Below are 19,646 nucleotides of genomic sequence, written 5' to 3'. Positions count from 1 at the left end.
TAAGCTGTATATTTCTGAAATAATTCGATCACAATTAACCACAGAATTGTGCAAGTATAGCTAACATTAACGTTACAGCACTGATTTTTTTTTACTAACCACCAACACTGACGTTAAGGCCAACAGAAGTCATAACCGCTAGCTTCATTGTTCGTTATCGTCAATCAGGAGGTTAGCTTGAAACACCCATTCTTTTTTGATATTGTGTGGAGGTATTCTTCATTTTCAAAGTGATTTTATGTTTGTAGAGCCTTTATTCATGTGTAATCAAGGTTGAATGGCATGGCGCTAATTTGTCCTTGCCTTTTTGTATGTTGCAGTTTCACCTTTTCTCTAACTCCAATAAACCTGTGGAACTAGAATTAATCTTCAGAGTCTTGGTGTGGGGAAAAAGTTTAGCTGGCCGTTAGGATATTAGCAGACATATCGAGGACGGCACAGTTAGATTAATCGATGCATTGAAAAAATAATCGCTAGATTAATCGTTTAAAAAATAATCGTTTATCCCAGCCCTAATTGCGGGGAAACAAGCTCATTGCTCCCCTGATTCAGTGACATGGTGAGATTAAGATTTTACCTTATTACATTGTCGCCCCCTCTGCTACGTTCCACTGTATAGTATAGCAGTATGGCCCAGTAGTGTAGGTAGAGTATGGTAGAGTATATGGCCCAGTAGTTGAATTTAGCTTGATTAGCTTGAATTTCCCCTTGGGGATCAATAAAGTATCTATCTATCTATCTAGTGTTGAGTATGGTAGAGTAGTATAGTAGAGTAGTGTTGAGTATGGTAGAGTAGTATAGCAGAGTAGATTAGTGTTGAGTATGGAAGAGTAGTGTGGTAGTGTTGAGTATGGTAGAGTATATAGCCCAGTAATGTTGAGTATGGTAGAGTATATGGCCCAGTAGTGTTGAGTATGGCAGAGTAGTATTAAACAGCAGTGTGGAGTAATATGATACAATAGTGTTGAGTATAGTAGAGTAGAATGGAAGAGGGGTATGGCCCAGTAATGTTGAGTATGGTAGTGTAGTGTGGTACAGTAAAGTAAAGGTAGAGTAGTATGGCCCCGTCATTTTGAATATGGTATAAAGCAGCAGGAAACAGCAGTGTTGAACCAATCGGGTTGAGTATAGAGTAGAATGGTAGTTTAGTGTTGAGTATGGTAGAGTAGTACAGCAGAGTAGTGTTGAGTATGGTAGAGTAGTATGTAAGGGATAATGTATAGAACGCCGCTCATTATTGGGAAAATAAGTCCCAACAGGGCGAACCGGACCCCGACGCGTAGCGGATTTGGTGTAGTTCTGAACATCTTAGCTGAAGATAGGGGCGATTAAAGCAGAATGATATTGCATTTTCATTTTTTACCAGGGGGGTGCAAATCACAAATAAGTGATTATGGGCCAGGTTGATGTGGGCCCTTGAGACCAACATACCATAAAAGATTCTTCATCCTCAGTGCCACGGTTCAGGTAGTTATTTAGGAAAAACTGCTTTTTTTGCGGTTCGGGGGGTCCAGCACGGGGGGGGAGTGGCCCCCGGGGATGAAGCGAAATTTTTCCGTAAAAGTCTAGTGGGGCTACAGCTTCGCTAGCGGCGGTCATAATAATTTAGTGGACATTACGTATTGTATTGGCTGCTTTGAATTATGCTTTCTTAAACTAGCCTACCTTGTCACAGATTGAGTGGGCCATAGATTCCTTGACAATCCCAAATGTAATTTTCTATTTTAATGCGGGTTCTGCAGCTGTGGGCCAAGTTAAACCATTGCGCTCCAGCATCGGAAGGGTGATGAATAGTCACCCCCAGTAGCATAGCCTACCCATCAAATTCTCCTGTAATTGCACATATAACATTAAGTTACAGCCTACACATTAATTAGTCTGTAGTGGATCTGATAATATTCTAGTAAGGTGTAGGCCTGCCCTAATGCACCCTGTTGAAATGTGTCGCTCAAATTAGACTACCGGATAGGCTACATCATTCCTGGCATTGTGTAGGCCTACTGGGCCCTGCCATTTCGCCTCCATGTTTGTGATAAGATGTGAAGCATAATCACATATCATCTGGCAATTAATACATTAAAAATGTGTTTTAAACACCAACACCATTAAGAGAGCATCCAAAAATAGAAGTGGCCTATGACCTATCCATTCGACCTTAAGGACATTCTGAAAAAGCCAAAGCCTGTTAATTGAAGCTCACCAGCTAAGACAGCCTATCGTCGGTGCACATTTGGAAAACTTAATAAGTGATGCTGACCTGCCAGTTGGGTACTAATGATCCTTGTGGGTTTGTGTCCATGAAAACGAATGAACTGCTTTAGTGCAAGGTAAACTTTACGCACCGACCGACACTACAAAAACTCCCAGTCGGAGAGCGTGTGTAGCCTATTAAAAACTATTTTATCCCAAATGCCATCAGCATTCTTAACCAAACTTAGTGACAACACACATAGGCCTACCTGCATGACAGCTATTATGCAGTCTTTATTTAAACTTATTTATTCATTTTCTATATGTTTTCCCTTTTTTGTACTGTAGGCTACTTGTTTTAATTATATCTTCAATGTGTCTGAGATGTTGTTTGTCCATCTGTCTGGTGAGCCAAAGACAAATGTCCACTATGGTGTAGGCTAGCTAGCCTACATTAAAGATTTATTTTATTATATTCAAATCCACCATGCGTACTGTAATGTAGGGATGGAGAATGCTTTTCAAGCCTAGCCTATATTTATGATTCAGCTGAAAAACTCGTTTGGAAAAGAATGGATAGGCTATCATGTGATGTTGTGGTTTTATCGCCCTCTCACGGTGAATTGCATGGATTTTGTGCTTCTTTGTCAATCGGACCTTCGTCAAAATGAAACGCCATTGTGTGACAAGTTTAAAAATAGCGGCCTGGTTGAACATGCACTGAAATAACCGAACATGATTGAACATAACCTGAACAAAACCTACCCCCTACCAGGTTAAGTTCAGTGCCTATGTTACCATAGTTACTTACATAGCCTGGTTAATTTTTGAGCTTTCTGGAACTGAAATCCCAGGTTTACCGCTAACTCTGGGTTAACATACCCAGTTAAGCCAGTAAACCTGCTTCCTGGAATACCCCTCAGTTATATATATACACACACACAGGCACCACACGGTGTCGGACGCACGTCAACACTACAGTACACTATACTCTTTGCTCTAGTACAGTTTTACCGAAGAAGACAGTTCAGTTTAGATCAGTCTAACAAAACGAAGCAGTAAAGTGCTCAAAAAATGTGAGGACAGTGGAGGGGCGAAGAGGAAGGCAGAGTCTGAAGAGCAGCGGAAAAGTAAGCATAGGCTTGTATGCATCATAGTTTAATTATGGTCTAGTTCAAAATGTGGACTGTCGGCATATCTTTTGCTCTTTGGCAAAAAAAGTTAAGTAGCCAGACTTCCTCCAGTTAGTGTGCGTGTATTACACAGCTGTAAATTGGCTGTAAAATTATTTGGGAAAATAAAAAGAACACCAGGCGCTGTCCAAAGGAAAAAGAACAATAAAACTGGTCATAACCTAGACGAGTTATGGACAAGGAAGTAAAGCTGACTCAATTTGGCAAAAAAGCCTTCGGTATCTTCTTTTCATTAGATCAGCTACCAAAAGTACTTCTATACGGCTCTGGGCTATACTTCCCTGTCCATAACTCAGAATTGGCTGTGCCACTTGTTCTTTTTCCTATGGACAGCACACAGTGATTTCCAGCAACAGGGCTATGGATCAATTCAAACCGGATTTGTCCTTTAAGTGATTTGTAAACAAGTAGGAGTGCTTTAGGGTCTATCCGGTAAAGCTATACAATGACTCAATATTACATCTAAATTAGCCCAAAACATTTAGCTCTGATCACTCAAGAGACACTGACAATTGTCAAGAACAAAAACAAAAGGTTGTTGTCCATTTTGATGAAGAAAATACAGATACACCATACAACAAATATTGTTGGGGGGTTAATCATTTTGGCCATAAAATCTTCATAAAATATCTTCATAAAACCTAGTGGAAATTTCGCCTCTATCATTTCTATGAAAAATGTGATTTTGTAGCTTTCGTAGCTACACAGTTTGATGTTAACTGTATAAAGGTTGAATAATTTTAGTGCAATAGAGGCCTACCCTTTAAAAATCAACACCACCACCAACAATGCTCATCACAATTGGAAATAATTTAAAATAAAAGAGAAAATTACCCCAGCTTCATGGATTTTTTGGAACTTCCAGCCCTCGTAACAAAAGCCTTCTTGACCTTTGCGGATTCCACAGCTGTCCATCCGCAGAGCGTTCCACAGTGCATAACGTAGGCTGCAGATAAAAGGCAAAATTAATCTATCAGTGTGGTAATAATAGCTCTAAAACTGACAGTTCCAGTCATTGATTTTGATTAGCTGAAACGTGTTCCTTTCTGTTGTAATTCCCAGGTTAACGTTACACAAGGATACACATCCTTGCGTACACATCCCTACGCAAGGAATTGTAAAAAAAGAAGTCGTTACAAGCTGTGGCCAATGTTCCACTTGTGTGACAGTCTACATAAACTATTTATTTGTCGTAGGGAATGGTTATTTTTAAATAAATCATATTCATTTTAACTTGATGTGTCTTTATAATACCATCAACTGTGCATAAGTTAAGACACCCATGCTGAGTTGACTAAAAGAGGAATAAAATAAATCATCTGTTGGAAATTGATCTTAATGCCTCAATTTAAAAAATTGACTGACATCCCAAAGACGTTTTTAAATTCCGTGCATTTTGGCTACAGCATGGCTTAACGCCATTCAAAACATACAGAGTACAGACTAAAGCTGTATAAGGCAAAGTAAGCTAGCAACGTTAGACGTTAGCTTTTTAGACAAGCTGCACAGCCAGTGATGTAACTTACAAGTAGCTAACATTAAACCAGCTAGCAATTCTCAGGTTTGTCTCTGGAGAAAACGAGTTAAGTTATCTCAGTGTAGACTCCCTTTAATCTACAAATGAGATCTCAACAATATTTTCAGTGTTGTCCAATTTATACATCTCATATTTTACTCAGGCTGATCCACCAGAGAGCTGTAAACTCACACAATTCGATCATTTCAGATCTATTTGGTAAGTCTCAGATTAGGCTGCGTCAGTTCTGTGAAAGAAATCTCTATACAAATTTGAAACGTTCTAATTCTAGTTGTCTCAGTTTAGTCCTTTTTTGATTATTTGTTGAGATCTCATTTGTAAATCAAAAAATAATCAAAAAAGGACTAAACTGAGACAACACTGAGCATTATTTAAAATATTGTGGAGATCTCATTTGTAGATTAAAGGGAGTCTACACTGAGATAACTTAACTCTTTTGCTCCAGAGACAAACCTGAGGAGCGGGAGACAAAAGCAATAATCTAATTTTTATATCACTGTGATCTCATTATTGTCTAGGAGAAACAATTGAGAAAGAGAAGAGATCTCATTTTAACATTTTCTTTCCTCTGGGCAGGCCACAGAGCAGCGTCTTAATAATCTGCAGCTCTGAACAAAAGCCCAAACCCACTGACGCACTGGACAGTAGCAACAGTTGCTGGGCAACTCCACTGAGAGAGGGGGAAAGACAGAAAGAAGAAAAGGAAGAAAGAAAGAAAGAAATAGGGGAGAGCAGCAGAGTTGACGGAGTTATTCATGTTTATGTCCACAGCTATTTCTGTTCTCGAATAGGCTATTTTCAGTGCAGTGCTGTGGGACTTTATTTATAGAGCTGTGTAGTCCTGAATCTTGCAGTTCAGTGTGTGTATGTGTGTGTGTAATTGTCAGGGCATAGGAGGGTGGGTGTCTGTGTGGTGATTGTGTTTTGCGCTCTATGGCATCTTGTCACGGGGGTGAGGGGTCGGGGTCTGTAACTGTGTATATGTGTGTACAGGCGTCTATGGTGTGTCTTTCCCTCACTCTCTCTCCCTCTCTCTCTCTGAGAGTTGAAGCTGCGTGGGAGAGTACTCTGGAAAAGGCTCCAAGCTCAGTGGGTCGGTGTTCTTATTCAGACTAGCCTCACTGTCGCACTCAAGTGTGTGTGTGTGTGTGTGTGTATGTGTGCGTGCGTACATGTTTGTATGTGTGTGTGTGTGTCCGTAACACAAATATAGCAGCCAGACCCACATTTCTCCCACCGTCTCCTACATCAGCAGCCGGTCTGTTGGCTGGCTTAACTGGAGATGCAGAGAGTGAGTGAGCGCTGCAGGCAGGTATCAACAACCTGCATTATGTAAAGTCACTTAATGACTGTTTTTAGCTTCATTTTAAAGTTCCAACAGGCAGTTTAAACATGGAGGCGGTTTCTGCTATTTCCCCGTGAGAAATCTGCCATCCATCCATCTGTCTATCTTTCTATTTGTCTGTCTTTCCATCCATCTATCTATAATCTATCTATCTATCTGTCATTTTTGTTGATGACTGCTTCTGTGCACTGACAGGCGATAGTTTGAGACGATACTTTGAGACTTTAGCCCACCCCATCTTTGCGTCAATCTGTCTGAAGTGAACTGTGGAGTAGCCTGGTATCATGTGATTCTGTGGCTAATCCAGACATACATGCGCACCAGTCCCGGATGTTGTTGGAGTGCTGCCACAAATAGCCCTCTGAATAAATATGGACCCGTTTCCGTTTTTTGACTAGCCTACACCTGGGGAAACTGACCCACATACACACCAGCTGTTCAGAGAGAGAGAGAGAGACACACACTCACACATGGCTGATTTGTAACCACGTGTAGGTGGTGTGTGTGTGTGAGTAGGCCTGAGTGGGCCGTTACCTTGGAAACGATTTTCAAGTCCGGGCAGGTCCGTGTTTACGGGACGCTTGTTCCATACCTGCAGGCGCGCGCGCCACTTCTACCGCCGCTGTCATGCTTTTCCGCGCTCCCCCGGAGATAGCCCTCCTCCCCCAAGTGCCCCGGGGAGTAGACTCGACACACACACGCATCTGCACAGACACGCCTGTCAGCAATTTCTACTGCATTCGTTTCGCTTCTATCTCTGGGGAATAAACGAAACAGAATGCCACCTGCGAGGGTGACCAAAGCCTGGCTTCCTCCCGGCTGTGAAATAATATCATTTCAAGCGAAACCACACTCAAATTAAGATTGTTTTGAAACGCTGTGTTTCTGTGTCTGTTGTCTGAATAGACACTTGTCCAGTTACAAGAAAATAAGTCAGAAAATAATTTTGAGGCTGTGTGTGTGTGTTGGGACGCTTGTTTGGAATTAGAATATCTTGATTCAGTTCCTGCCTGAGTTGCCTTGTCATATCCGAGACTGAGAAGTGTTTGTGATAAACCTGACTAACAGGGGCGAATATGGAAAAAAAGCACTTGCAGATAAACAGTAGGACAGCTGTAGGCTATTAGCAGCTTGCAATGCGAGACTGGCTGTTCAGTGTGCAGTGTAGGCTACCCGGTTTTTGGGGTTTTGGGGGTGTCAAAAAGGTTGAAATTGAAAGTAGCCTAGGCTAAGTGATTGTGTATGTAAATCTGGCAACCTGGGAAATGACAGACTAACAGAAAAAATGAATGAATTAAGTTTGATAGTCATGCAAATTACGGGAGTTTTCCGGGAGATAACAAAACAGGAGGGCGCCGGAAGATGACCTTGAATAGGCTATGGGAGAAACCCATGGAAAAACGGGAGTGTTGGCAGTAGGCTAAGCCAAACGGAGCTATGTAAGCTATGGTAGCCTATATTTGTGATGACCAGTGCTCCTTTAGAGAGGTTATTTGTTTCACAAGAAATACATCAAAGACAATTATAGGCCTGCCAACACCTGAGGAAAAGTAGACTATGCTGACCACTAGCACAGGTAGCACTACTGTGCTGATCCAGCACTGGCAAAGGGCTGGATGTGCTCGTCTCTATTCTGGCCTTTACATTCACGTCATTTAGCAGAAGCTGTTATCGTCATACTACAATAAAATACTATTATATCATTATAATACAACTACTACAATAAATACCATTACTATCCACCATGGTGCATGCATAATACAGTTTTTCTCAGTCGCTTTGGTAGGCTACATTTTGAGGATCATCCTCAACATTTGCAAAACAGTATAAGTGCTTTTCTCAAAACAATTCGTACTAATAGCAAAACACCATGGATTACTTGCAAAAGCCCTCTTGCTCAAAATCCTGTTCATCTCTCAAAAGTAAATATCTCTGTGTCAATGAACAGTGCCATCAGAATTACCAGTCCTTGTGTCATTGTGTAGATAAGACAGTCAAATTGCTTATGATGTTGTCAATATAATGTACTCTGGAGAGATGTTCTGATGTAAACTAAGTTTTGATGACAATTATTGTAAATTGTAGGTTACACCTTAGTGTATGTGGGAGTTTGATTGCAAGAGACTGGACAAGATTCACATTTACACTTTTACTCTTTGTACTGTCATTTGTTGACAGATCATGTCATTGCGATACAGAAAGAAAAAGACAGCACTGCATAGCACATACTGTACAGTAGACAATCTCCGAAAACTGAACATGCAGTGCTGTAGGAATTACAGTGGATCCTACACATCCTGAAGTTCCTGTCTGTTGGGCCACAAATTCTCATCCACATCACAACGAATATATAGTATAAGTATATATACTCTTTTGATCCCGTGAGGGAAATTTGGTCTCTGCATTTATCCCAATCCCAATCCCAATCCCTGCAACAACAGCGGTGCTCAGGGAGCAGTGAGGGGTTAAGTGCCTTGCTCAAGGGCACTTCAGTCGTGGCCTACTGGTCGGGGTTCGAACCGGCAACCCTCCGGTTACAAGTCCGAAGCGCTAACCAGTAGGCCACGGCTGCCCCAAATATCATCTTGCTTGACATATTATGACAACTTGTTCAACCATTTTGCATGTAAAGACTATGCTATGAACTAATGCCTAAATGTTGTGGGGGGTGAGACTATTCAACAGAGACCCATTATAATACATTTTGATTAACATGACATAAGCAATTGATAATGTAGTAAACAGCAGAGAATTGAACATAATCATTTGCATGGACGTACCAAAGCATTTAACTTGTCAAAGAAATGAGAAAACTGCTTTTTTGATGTGCACAAGTGACTCAATGATGTGAAGATTGAACAGGTAGTTTTGAGAATTTCAGCTCTGATCTGAGAAATAAAGCAACTGAGAAAAACTGTAATACGGTATATGCACGACTCCATTTGAATTTGCTTGTACTGGCATATCAACTTCCTGTTTATGTTAAAACATTGCCAAATATGTTTTTTTTATAGTCATTGTCTTCAGCACCACGTCTCATGGTAATGTAGACTGACTTTTTGAAAATGTTCCCTCCAGCAAACAAGAAAAGGGTTTAAAATGTTCAAGCAACTGATGTTACTGAACTGGTTAGATAATTTAAGCTATTGTTCAATTAGAAATAGCCTATTAAAACTGACAGGCAATCTGTCATACTGTGTACAGTGTAAACAGGAAGTTGATAGCCCATAGGAAACAAATCCAAAATGAAATCCAGAGTCCATAAGATGACCTTGGATGTTGGAAGCTGGTGATGTGTTTTGGAGCTCATATACAACAATTGTTGCTGGTAAAACTTATTTTATTCCTTATTGATGTCCTTGCATTAGAGTAGTTCTCCTATGCAAACGCCGTCATACAGGGAGAAACACAGTGTACAAAGACAGAAATGACAGAAACATGTGCACCAGGTCTGATCTGAGATGTTACACACAGGCAGGCGTCATTAGAACAGTTCCTAACACACAGTGTCACCATGCTTTCTTATCAGGCTCTCCTGATGCACAGTAGCCCAAACCCTGAGGAGTTCCTCTGCTCTACAGGAGTCTGGGAGACACAGCCGAGTTAAGAGTTAAACCCTCCATATTTCAGCCCCTTGATCTGCCAGCCTGAGAGGCTTTCCTGTCAGACATCCGCCCTTAGTCCTCCAGCTGCGCTCTATTCTGGAGGACGGGTTTCCCCCTCTTCTCCTCCTCTCTGGCAGCATGACCCTCATCTTCACACTGCTCCTCTCCTTCTCCTCCTCTGCCCAGCACAGCCCTCTTTTCATCCTCACCCAACATCATGGCTCAACAGTGTCTTTTTTAAGCGGAATGTTTCTGACATTCCCCCCCAACTCTGCTCAGGGTGTTTACTCAATAAATAGTGTTTATGCTGAACACCATTAACACCACCAGAATCTATTTCCAGGGTTACCAAGGGGTCACAGGAAGGTCGTCGAGGTCAAGGCACCCTGTCGAAAAGAGGAAGTCTTCTGGCGCCAGCTTTGCCAAAGGGGCCCCTGGTTTAACACGCACACACAGATACACAAACACTGGTCAAGGAGTCCCAGGTCACCTTGACAGAGGAAATTGGAGGGAGTGTGTGTGTGTGTTTATCTGAATATGTTTGCTTGTGTGTCTGCATATAGGCATAGGCATGTGCGCTCGCATGTGTGTGTTTTAATAGTCCTGTTTTCACTTACTTCACTAAATTGTTGCAAGATGGGTGTCACGATAGTAGAGACACGGGTTGCAGTTTAGTGCAGTTTATTAACATACACAACAGATGATAACTTTTATCCTGGAGCTAACTGACATGCGGCTGTACATTACCCCGTGTATTCCAATACTGGCCTTCTATCACAGTGACGTCACCCAGGAGGCCATACCCAACTAATCAATCCTCGATTGATAGATAACTAGACATCACTACAGTGGGTACGTGTAAGAATGCAGGCTAGAGTGGAAACAACAGAGAGGGCTTGACTGCAATCCCCCAACGACATGGGCTGGGCTGGGCAGCAATGGAACGTGCACACTTTTCACATCGTGTCAAAACAGTTTCTTCACATGCTGTTGATATTTCTGGGTCATGTTCAAGTTTTGTAAAGCAAAAGAAATCTCCACATAGCATCTTCAATGAATAGACCGCAGCAATAAGTCTGGATCTCATCTCTCTCTCATCTCATCCCCACACTTCCCAAGTTCAAATCACGTTCAGAGAGCAGAAATGAAAGGCTTTGATTAAAAAGAGGGAAAGAGAGAGGAGAGGGAGAGAGGAGAAAGAGGGGGAGAGAAAAAGGAGAGCCCAACACAACACATGGAGTGATGCAGACTTGGGGATCAATAAAGAATCTATATCTATCTATCTATCTATCTAAAAGCAAACAGGCGTAAAGGATACTTTTGGTACAGTTGGGAATATTTACTTTTACTCAAGTAATTTTTCAAGGGGGTAATTGTACTTTTACTTGAGTATAGATTTTCAGTACTCTACCCACCCCTGCACATTATACTGAGACAGCCAGTGTAGGCAGCCTGGAGAGCTGGCAGGAAAGTAAGAAATGACCAGCTCAACCACCATCTACATGGCTGTCATGGTAGCCATCGGAAATGCGTCACCTTTTTGTGTTTGTGAAAATGGTGCCAGAAGTGAGCACGTCAAACAACATTTTTAAAGATGGCGGCCAACAGGGATGCTAACTCAGGGTGACCAGACGTCCTCTTTTCCCCGGACATGTCCTTTTTTTGAGACCTAAAAAATGGCATTTCAATATTGTCTGGGATTTAGCTGGGGCATCACTAGACCATGTTTACTGGGGGTCCCCAAGTTCAACTTAATTGCTTACAGAGTAGGCAACTCGTCACACACATCATATCATGTGAACGAGCGGAATAAGCTTTTCAATGATATAGGCCTATTAGCGCCAAATTGCTGTGATAAATGGTTTGCGGGAAAATTAACATTGAACTTACATGAAATTTAATTTCAACACATGGCAAACCCCATATCACAATAAACAGCAGACCTTACCGAATACGAGGATATAGCCTAAAGCATGCGTCTGTAGCCTACAATAAGTGGTTCTCGAGTAATCCGGTTTTGAAATTGCAACACATTTCTACATGGTCTCCAACAAAATTATAATGTATTCTAATGTAAACTATTTATATCAGTATACATTTTTGTAAATTGCTTAGCCAGAGTATCCCACCATCATGCTTCTTATATTCCAGACAATCCCACTTACACAGATATGAATATATATTTCTACTGGCATGCTTCCTAGTGACATTAATGCAAAAATAAGGAAAAAATATGTTGCAAATGATTTTTTCTTGATATAGCATGTATAGTTGGCCATTACAATGACCAAGATAGCTTATCTTAGATTCACTACCTGAACAACACAGGTGAACACTTTTGCATATTTTCTTGTAGTGCTGAAATGCACTTTTGACCATTTCTGAACTGTGAAACTGGTTGTGAACTTATTCCAGTATCATCATAACTATTCCGCCTCTGGTTAAAATTATAAAGTGTAAAATAGTTTAGGCAACAGCACAAATATTTCTATCCATAGATAAAAAATATTCTGAATTTCTTTTTAAAGTGCACCAGATTGATGCCTTAACGTTAAAACAATATTTTCTTCCGGGCCCCTAGGATGACACAGCATCGGGGGAACACAGGTTCAGGTCGAATGCTCCCCCGGCGACTGAAGTGTAATGTTTTTCTACAAACACAAATCCTAACTGAAATTTACCCTCCAAATTCCGACCTCCTACCTCAAGCCCATCCTCTCTCTCCTCAAACCCATCCTCTCTCTCTCTCTCTCTCTCCTCAAACCATCCTCTCCCTCTTTCTCTCCATCAGAGCCATCCTCACTTTACTCTCTCTCTCTTTACCTGCATGTCCTGTCTTTGCTCTCTCTCCTCAAAACCATCCCCTCTCTCATTCTTTCTCTCCACCAAAGCCATAAGTATTTCTCTCTTTACCTCAGTATTATCTTCACTCTTCAAATACATCCTCACTCTCTCTTTCTACCCCTTGTCCCATCACTCTTTCATCAGACTCCTCCCACTCTTTCTCGCCCTCCTTCAGATCATCTCTCCATCGCTATGGCAACCACAGGTGTGGGGGGGGGTCTACACAGCCCAGCTGTTGCTGAAAGTGGGTAGGTGGAGCACTGACACATACACACACACACACACTGTATCCTGCACAGTACTCTTGGTGTTGTGCAACAGCTGTGTGTGTTTTTGTGTGTAGGTGTGCGTTCTTTGTGCACTGGTACCTATGTGTGTGTGTGTGTGTGTGTGGGCTCTTTGTGACCTGGGAGCCATGTATGTATGTGTGTGTGTGTGTGTAGCTCTGATGTATGTGAGAGAGAGCTTAAGGAAAGGTATCTGTGTGTGTGTGTGTGTGTGTGTGTGTGTGTGTGTGTGTGTGTGTGTGTCAGAGAGAGAGAGATAAAGAGAGAGTGTGTGTGTGTGTGTGTTTGCACGCATGAAGAAAGTGTGAACTGTGTCACTGTCTCCTCCAAAGAGTTTCAGAGAGAAACTCGATGACCCAGTTGTTATCCAATAGGGCGCTCTGTCCCCGGCCCACCTGCCCGAGGCTCCAGGGAGGCGTGGGGGATGTCGTCAGTGGCAACACCAGCAACCCACCCTCCCCAACCCCATATCCGTAAATGCCACACTCCTCCTCATGCTCACGGTCACTCTCTCCTCTCCTCCACATGCTCCTCACCTCCCTCATTCTTTACTTTTTCAACCGAATCCAATTATTTCCTCTCCTCAGAACTGCTCACATCTCTCTTGTTCACTAGTCTCTACCTCTCCTCCTCTCCCCTCCTCCTTTCTTCATGCGTATACTCCTCTCCTCTCTGTTCTCCTCTCCATCTCTTCTCTCCTTTACATAAACACCTACCCCAGCTGCTCCCAATGAATCCTTCCTGACATCTCCTTCTCCTCTCTCTTTTGCTTCCTACTCAGAGTTTCCAGCTGTCTTTTCTTCCGTCGCTCTTTGAGTTTCTTCATGATTCCCTCACTTCACCTCCACCTCCATTCATCCTCACTTTCTCTACCACTCCATCTTCAGCATTCACTTTCACAGATCACCTGTTCAAACCTTTCTGTTCTACTTGTTCTACCTGCTATCTGAGAGAGGGAGAAACACACACGCACCCACTGGGTATGAGTAAGGGCATTATTCATATGCTGTCTTATGCAAGGGCACATGCTCATGCATCACACTCTCACCTATTCCCCATCACTTCCCCTCATACCACCTGTCCCCCCGTCCCTCAAACCATGGCCTACTGATTAGAGCTTCGGACTTGTAACCGGAAGGTTGCCGGTTCAAACCCTGACCAGTAGGCACGGCTGAAGTGCCCTTGAGCAACCCCCCCCCCCCCCATCACTCCCTCTCTGTGCCCCTTCACTTCTCTCTTTTCCTCTTTCCTCCATCTCTTCTTCCGGCTCTTTTTCCACCCCCCACCCCCACCAATCCCCTCTCTCCTAGCACAGAGAGGCAATCTGTAGCATAGATTATCACATCTATGTGTGCATTAACCTGACTCCGCCAGATGGATGCTTCGCATTTGCTCTGCATGTCCATCTGGGAACTTTCCGTTGGAGAACTTTTGGGAAGGGGCGGAAATACTGGTTAGCTGATTGGATAAACCATCTGTCTATCACCACCTATGTTGGTTATCGACGGGCCAAATCAACCTATTAGATGTGTTCTTCTAATGCCTTCGTTTAACATACAACTAAGTTAGGTAACATAACGAACGTTAACATTTTTTAACTTACCATTTGTATGTGACATGAACCTAATCAACGACAATTCCCATCAAGTCACGGTAGGCCCTACACATCTGAAGAAAGTATATTCCTCCATTATGAACTGGAATCGGCCGTGGAGGATGTCTGTGTCGTTCATTCCTCCCCAGCCTAAAACCGTGAGACTGAAGGCTTTCCGATTCAAGACCTACATACCACATTAAAGATATGCCTTAAAGTGTAAGTTCAGTGTAAATTGAACCATAGCCCTGTTGTATATGGTCACTACATGCAGCCCATTGGAAAAAGAATGAGACAATTTAGGACAACGTAGGCTAAGTTATGGACAGGCAGCTTAAAGCAGATCCATGGGGGCATCAAAACTGAAACTGAAAGTAACTCCTCACTGCCCCCATGGGTCTGCTTTAAGTTGCCTGTCCATAACTTGGCCTAGAGTTCTCAACGGGCCTGAAAATTACAACCCAACCCGACCCAGCCCGAGGCTTTTAAAGCCCGGACCCGATGTAACCCGACACATCAACATGAATTATCTGCCCGAACACGGCCCGACGTAAAACATACGTTTTGACTGTTAAACCCTGACTTTATTTAGGTGAAGATTCAACACATTACTGTGAATGGTGAGTTCCTCTGGCGTATCGTGACGGAAGAACCATGCCAACTTTGGATGCGGTTATCTTAACGATACTTTTTGCAATACCTTCGATATACATATCGTTGGAAAGCTTAGTTTATGACCGTTCATGTGAGCACAATAGCTTAATTTTGTAAATTTTACCAAAGCGACTGGTTTTGCCTTGCAGGGTCACATATTTCATCAGCACCTTGCATTTTGAGGATTGCACATAACCTGTAGAATTTCCATCAGAATCCAGCACCACTCCAAACACTTTCCAGACCTCTGATTTTTCCACTCCTGTAGTAGCGACGGTGAATTCACCTGCTGCAATTACTTTTCACCAATTCCATCTTCTTCTCCAGGCTAAAGGCGTGCACGCAGCGGCGTCAGATCTGCCCCAGCCCCTCTACATGATGCACATTGCACGCAGCAGCCAGACTTTCTTTACGGTGAACAGCAGCGGTGATTAATAAATGTTTTTTTTTTTTTACTGAGCGGAAAAGATTAAGCCCGAGGTCCGATCCAACCCGAGTCTTTTGCTTAAATTTTCGACCTGAACTCGCGGGTCCCGTCGGGTTTGGCGGGCCGACCCGACCCGTTGAGAACTCTAACTTGGCCTATGTTGTCCCAAATTGTCTCATTCTTTTTCCTATGGGGTGCATGTGATGAGCTTGAACAACAGGACTATGGGTCAATTTACACTGAACTTACACTTTAAGTTTAAAAACCGATATGAAGTATTCAAATTAAATATGTTTAGCTACTAGTAATTATGCAGATTATAAAATACTATACATTATTAACTAAATGCACTTTATATGAATTTCAAAATACAGTATATGAAATAGAAACATATGACACAAGCCGTGTGTGTTTGTGTGTGTGGAGAGTTAAGCAGAATCTAGGATGGCCACTGGTGTGAATGGGATGGCCCAGAATTTCAATATCGGTGCATCACTATAAGACACCATACGTTACACACACACACACAAGCCTATATGTGTCACCGGCTCATGCCTTCATGCCACATCGGATTTTCGGAAATTCTGACCTCCGATAGAGGAAAAATGACTTGAAGTCAGGCCGGATTTTTTGCATGGAGTGCAAAACCGGATGGTAGTTAACTATAGAATCTTTGGGAGACTCGTGCGGTCTTGTGCCCCAAGGTATCCGACTTGACGTCACTATCATATTCTCCAACCACGACGGCCTCCCTTGCAACAACACAAGAAGCGAATTTCACCCTCATTACAAATAGGCAAGGTAATTTATCACTACAGATACAAAAATAACAGTTTTAATAACTTATTTATGCATTTCCTGCATTTGTTTTCCGAGCTGATCTCATTAACACTCTCTTTTCGGAAGTTGGGATTATTAAAGTCAGGTCCTCTGAGTTTACACAAACAGCATGAAGGCCCTATTAGCTATGCCATCCCCTTCCTCACAGCCTTCCTCTGACCACACTCCTCTCCCGTTCCCTCGTTTTATCTTTCTTTCTCTCCTTCGCTCTCTCTTTCATTTACACCAGGCCCGGAGTGGGTAATCGGGAGAATCGGGAGAATTCCAGGTGGGCCGCTTCACTTTTGGGCCGGTCGAGGGAAAACGATTGACATTTGCCAGGTTAAAGGTCCAGTATGTAGGAAATAATGGAAAATAAACTGTAACCATTCCAAAAATGATCACCATATGTTGTCAGAGAGTAAGGAAACACGATGAATTGAAGCAATGGCTTATTTGACAACATTACTCTAACCCGTAAAACCCCGTAAAACCCATGGGAAAAAAAATGAATTACGGGGCGAAATCTCTTGGAATTTTCGTTTATGTTTTGAACGATTAATTCTAGAATAGCGTATTAATAATGGGCTAGCGCGTCCTCCTATTTGGGTTGCCAAATTAGCAAAGGCCAACTGTCAACAGCTGTCAGTTGTAGTCATGAACGCCTACGAGAGGCAGGCAAATTTCCAAAATTAAAACAAGAAACAAATTAAGTGGACATCGGAGGAGCTTCCTGAGATGGTGACGTCTTCGTCAAACGAAGAATATCAAGTCTGACGCAGAGCTGGCCATATTTCTCCACAACAGGTAGCCTAGGCTAAACTTCATCTGCATCGCTAACTTCAGCTAAATGTGTTACGTTGGTTAGAGAGGTATTTTTTGTTTTCACTGTTTCCGTAATGTGTAGCTGGGTCATGGTTGGAGAAACGTTAAAGCAGCTGCAGGTCAACTAACGTTAGCTAAGTCTTCATTACATCTGGCAACCCAGGAGAGGCTCGCGTCTGGTAGTCTTGAGAACGTTCACCAGTTTTGATTTTGGCCTACAGTTTTGATTTTCGGTAACAGTCCTACAAATCGCACCTTTAATCTATCTATCTGGCACGTTCGCATTCTATGCCTAACATCGCAGCCTCTGCGTTGTTCTCCCCTCCCAAGAAGAGTTGGTTGGGTCCACATAGCCCGTCTTTAAAAAAAAAAATACTCAGATACCATAGCCAGTCCGGCCCTATCGTAGTGATAAGCGTCAGGGAGGATGGATGGTAGTAAGAGCCCATGAGGGACTGCTGCCAAATGTGCCAAGCTTCCAGATTTTTTTTCAAGAGGACAGACATAAGTGGCAACTGGTAAAGAGAGATACAGTAGCCATGATTATTAGCGGCGCAATTATTGGGCTAATACTGGACGTTGTAGCGTTGTCAACCTATTCTCAAACAACATATTACATTAATTAAAATACTAGATGTACCGCATAGCGGTACAAAATATGACCGCCGCTCAGTCCTGTACATCCGTTCCGCGAAAATAAATCACACTTCAATTTGTCTCCATATTTTACTCCATCCCCCACTCTTGAAACTTTTGTGTATGCTTGTTTGGCATGCCTGAGTGTGTGTGTGCGGCTGCACAGAAAGTACCCTACTGGTGCTGAAAAGGTGAATAGATTGTAGAATAGCCAAAGAAGATGTAGAATTGTTATAAAACCTTTAAAATCTCTAAACAATCACAAGTAGGGCAGTTCATCACAGTTCATCCATTGCAACTGGATTGATGAAAGGTCACTTACACCTGTAGGCTACATTGTATTTGGGAAAAGCAAAAGGTATCAGCATAATGTTATTTATTTATTGATTTATTATGTATTTTTAAACAAAAACATCTCTGTCAGTTCCATGCCGTTTTCAACAGCTATCAAAAACAAAGGTCATTTTTGGATGGATGGATTTTTTGTGAATGTTTCTTCTTCTACATAAGATTTTAGTCATCTTTAGTTCATGTAATACTTTATTGTCAATGCACAAATTAAGTAACAGTAGCCTAGTCTGAAACGAAATGCTGTTTTACATCTAACCAGTGGTGCAAATAACTGACATGTCCAAATGGGCCTTGATGAAATGCGTCGCTAGACTGTTCATACACATTTTAACGGGCCAAAGTTGAAGAGCTTTTGTCCGTTATTGTTAGTGCAAATATAGGCTGATTCATGTTCCCTTGCATTGTTTAACTGAGGTCCATGGCTAGTCTGGCTTTCATCAGACCAAGCTCAATCTTTTAAGAAATCAAAAAATAAATAGCGGGCAGATCAGGCTGGGTTCACCCAGCCTAGTCCATAGGCACCCGATATTGTTTAATTTTCCGATTGAGATATACACGCTCTGGCTATTCTAAATGCAAAAATGCATCAGGGAGTTATGACAAAACGGTAACTAACAAACTAGATCCTAATAGAAAGCTTCCCTAAGCTACAGGTAGGATTATAAGGTAGGCCTATTTACAACATAAATTGTCAATAGGCTATGCTGGCGACACAAATAAAATCTCCTTTGGAAACCAATGGCTTATGCCTTACAGTATCAAGCGGACTTAAACTGTCATATCGTGGCGAAAAGTTGTAATAACATTCACGCAGCTCCATGAGTCAAGGAAAGCGCGAATGAAGTAGCCACTTCTAAATGGGACCCACTACACAGTAGCTTAAGGTGTTTTGCTAAAGCAGCCATAATTAAATGAAGGTGTCATTGTTTGGATACTTCACACACACGTGCTTTTTAATTTCACAGACTACAACTACCAAGCTGTAATCAAAGCACATCGATTCCCCTCTCACACCCTGCACGCACTTAAAACAAAATAAACAGGCGTCTCAGTCTCACACATGTATAGGCAAAACTGTATCAGACCGGTGTAACATTGGTAAATCTTCCATTGCACAGAATGATTTTGTAGCACGTGCAATAAATGACAGTCGAAAGATACAAACAGTGCTGCTATACATTTGCTTGGTATAACCGCATGTATAGTTTTCTACAAATGCAATAAATCAAATGCCTCCATCACTCAACCAACGCTAACGGTAACATTACCTAGGTCCTTATTGATATTACAAGATTAACGTAACGTGCAGTAAAAACCAAGCATGTCCGATAAACATCCT

General features: G+C 42.2%; 1 protein-coding gene across 1 annotated transcript in view; it reads left to right on the top strand.

Moving 5' to 3' along the window:
- The window catches only part of LOC121709363 (midnolin-like), a 30,196-nt gene extending 29,364 nt beyond the window's left edge, over nucleotides 1-832 (top strand). Inside the window, exon 9 of the transcript XR_006031935.1 lies at nucleotides 822-832. The gene's annotated coding sequence lies outside the window, so the exon portion shown is untranslated. The remainder of the gene's footprint in view (nucleotides 1-821) is intronic.
- The last annotated feature ends 18,814 nt before the right edge of the window (nucleotides 833-19,646 follow it).

Source organism: Alosa sapidissima, chromosome 1, assembly GCF_018492685.1.
Source record: "Alosa sapidissima isolate fAloSap1 chromosome 1, fAloSap1.pri, whole genome shotgun sequence".
NCBI classification, from domain to species: Eukaryota; Metazoa; Chordata; class Actinopteri; order Clupeiformes; family Clupeidae; genus Alosa; species Alosa sapidissima.
The sequence above is the reverse complement of the archived record's forward strand: the minus strand, read 5'-3'. Positions and strand labels throughout refer to the sequence as shown.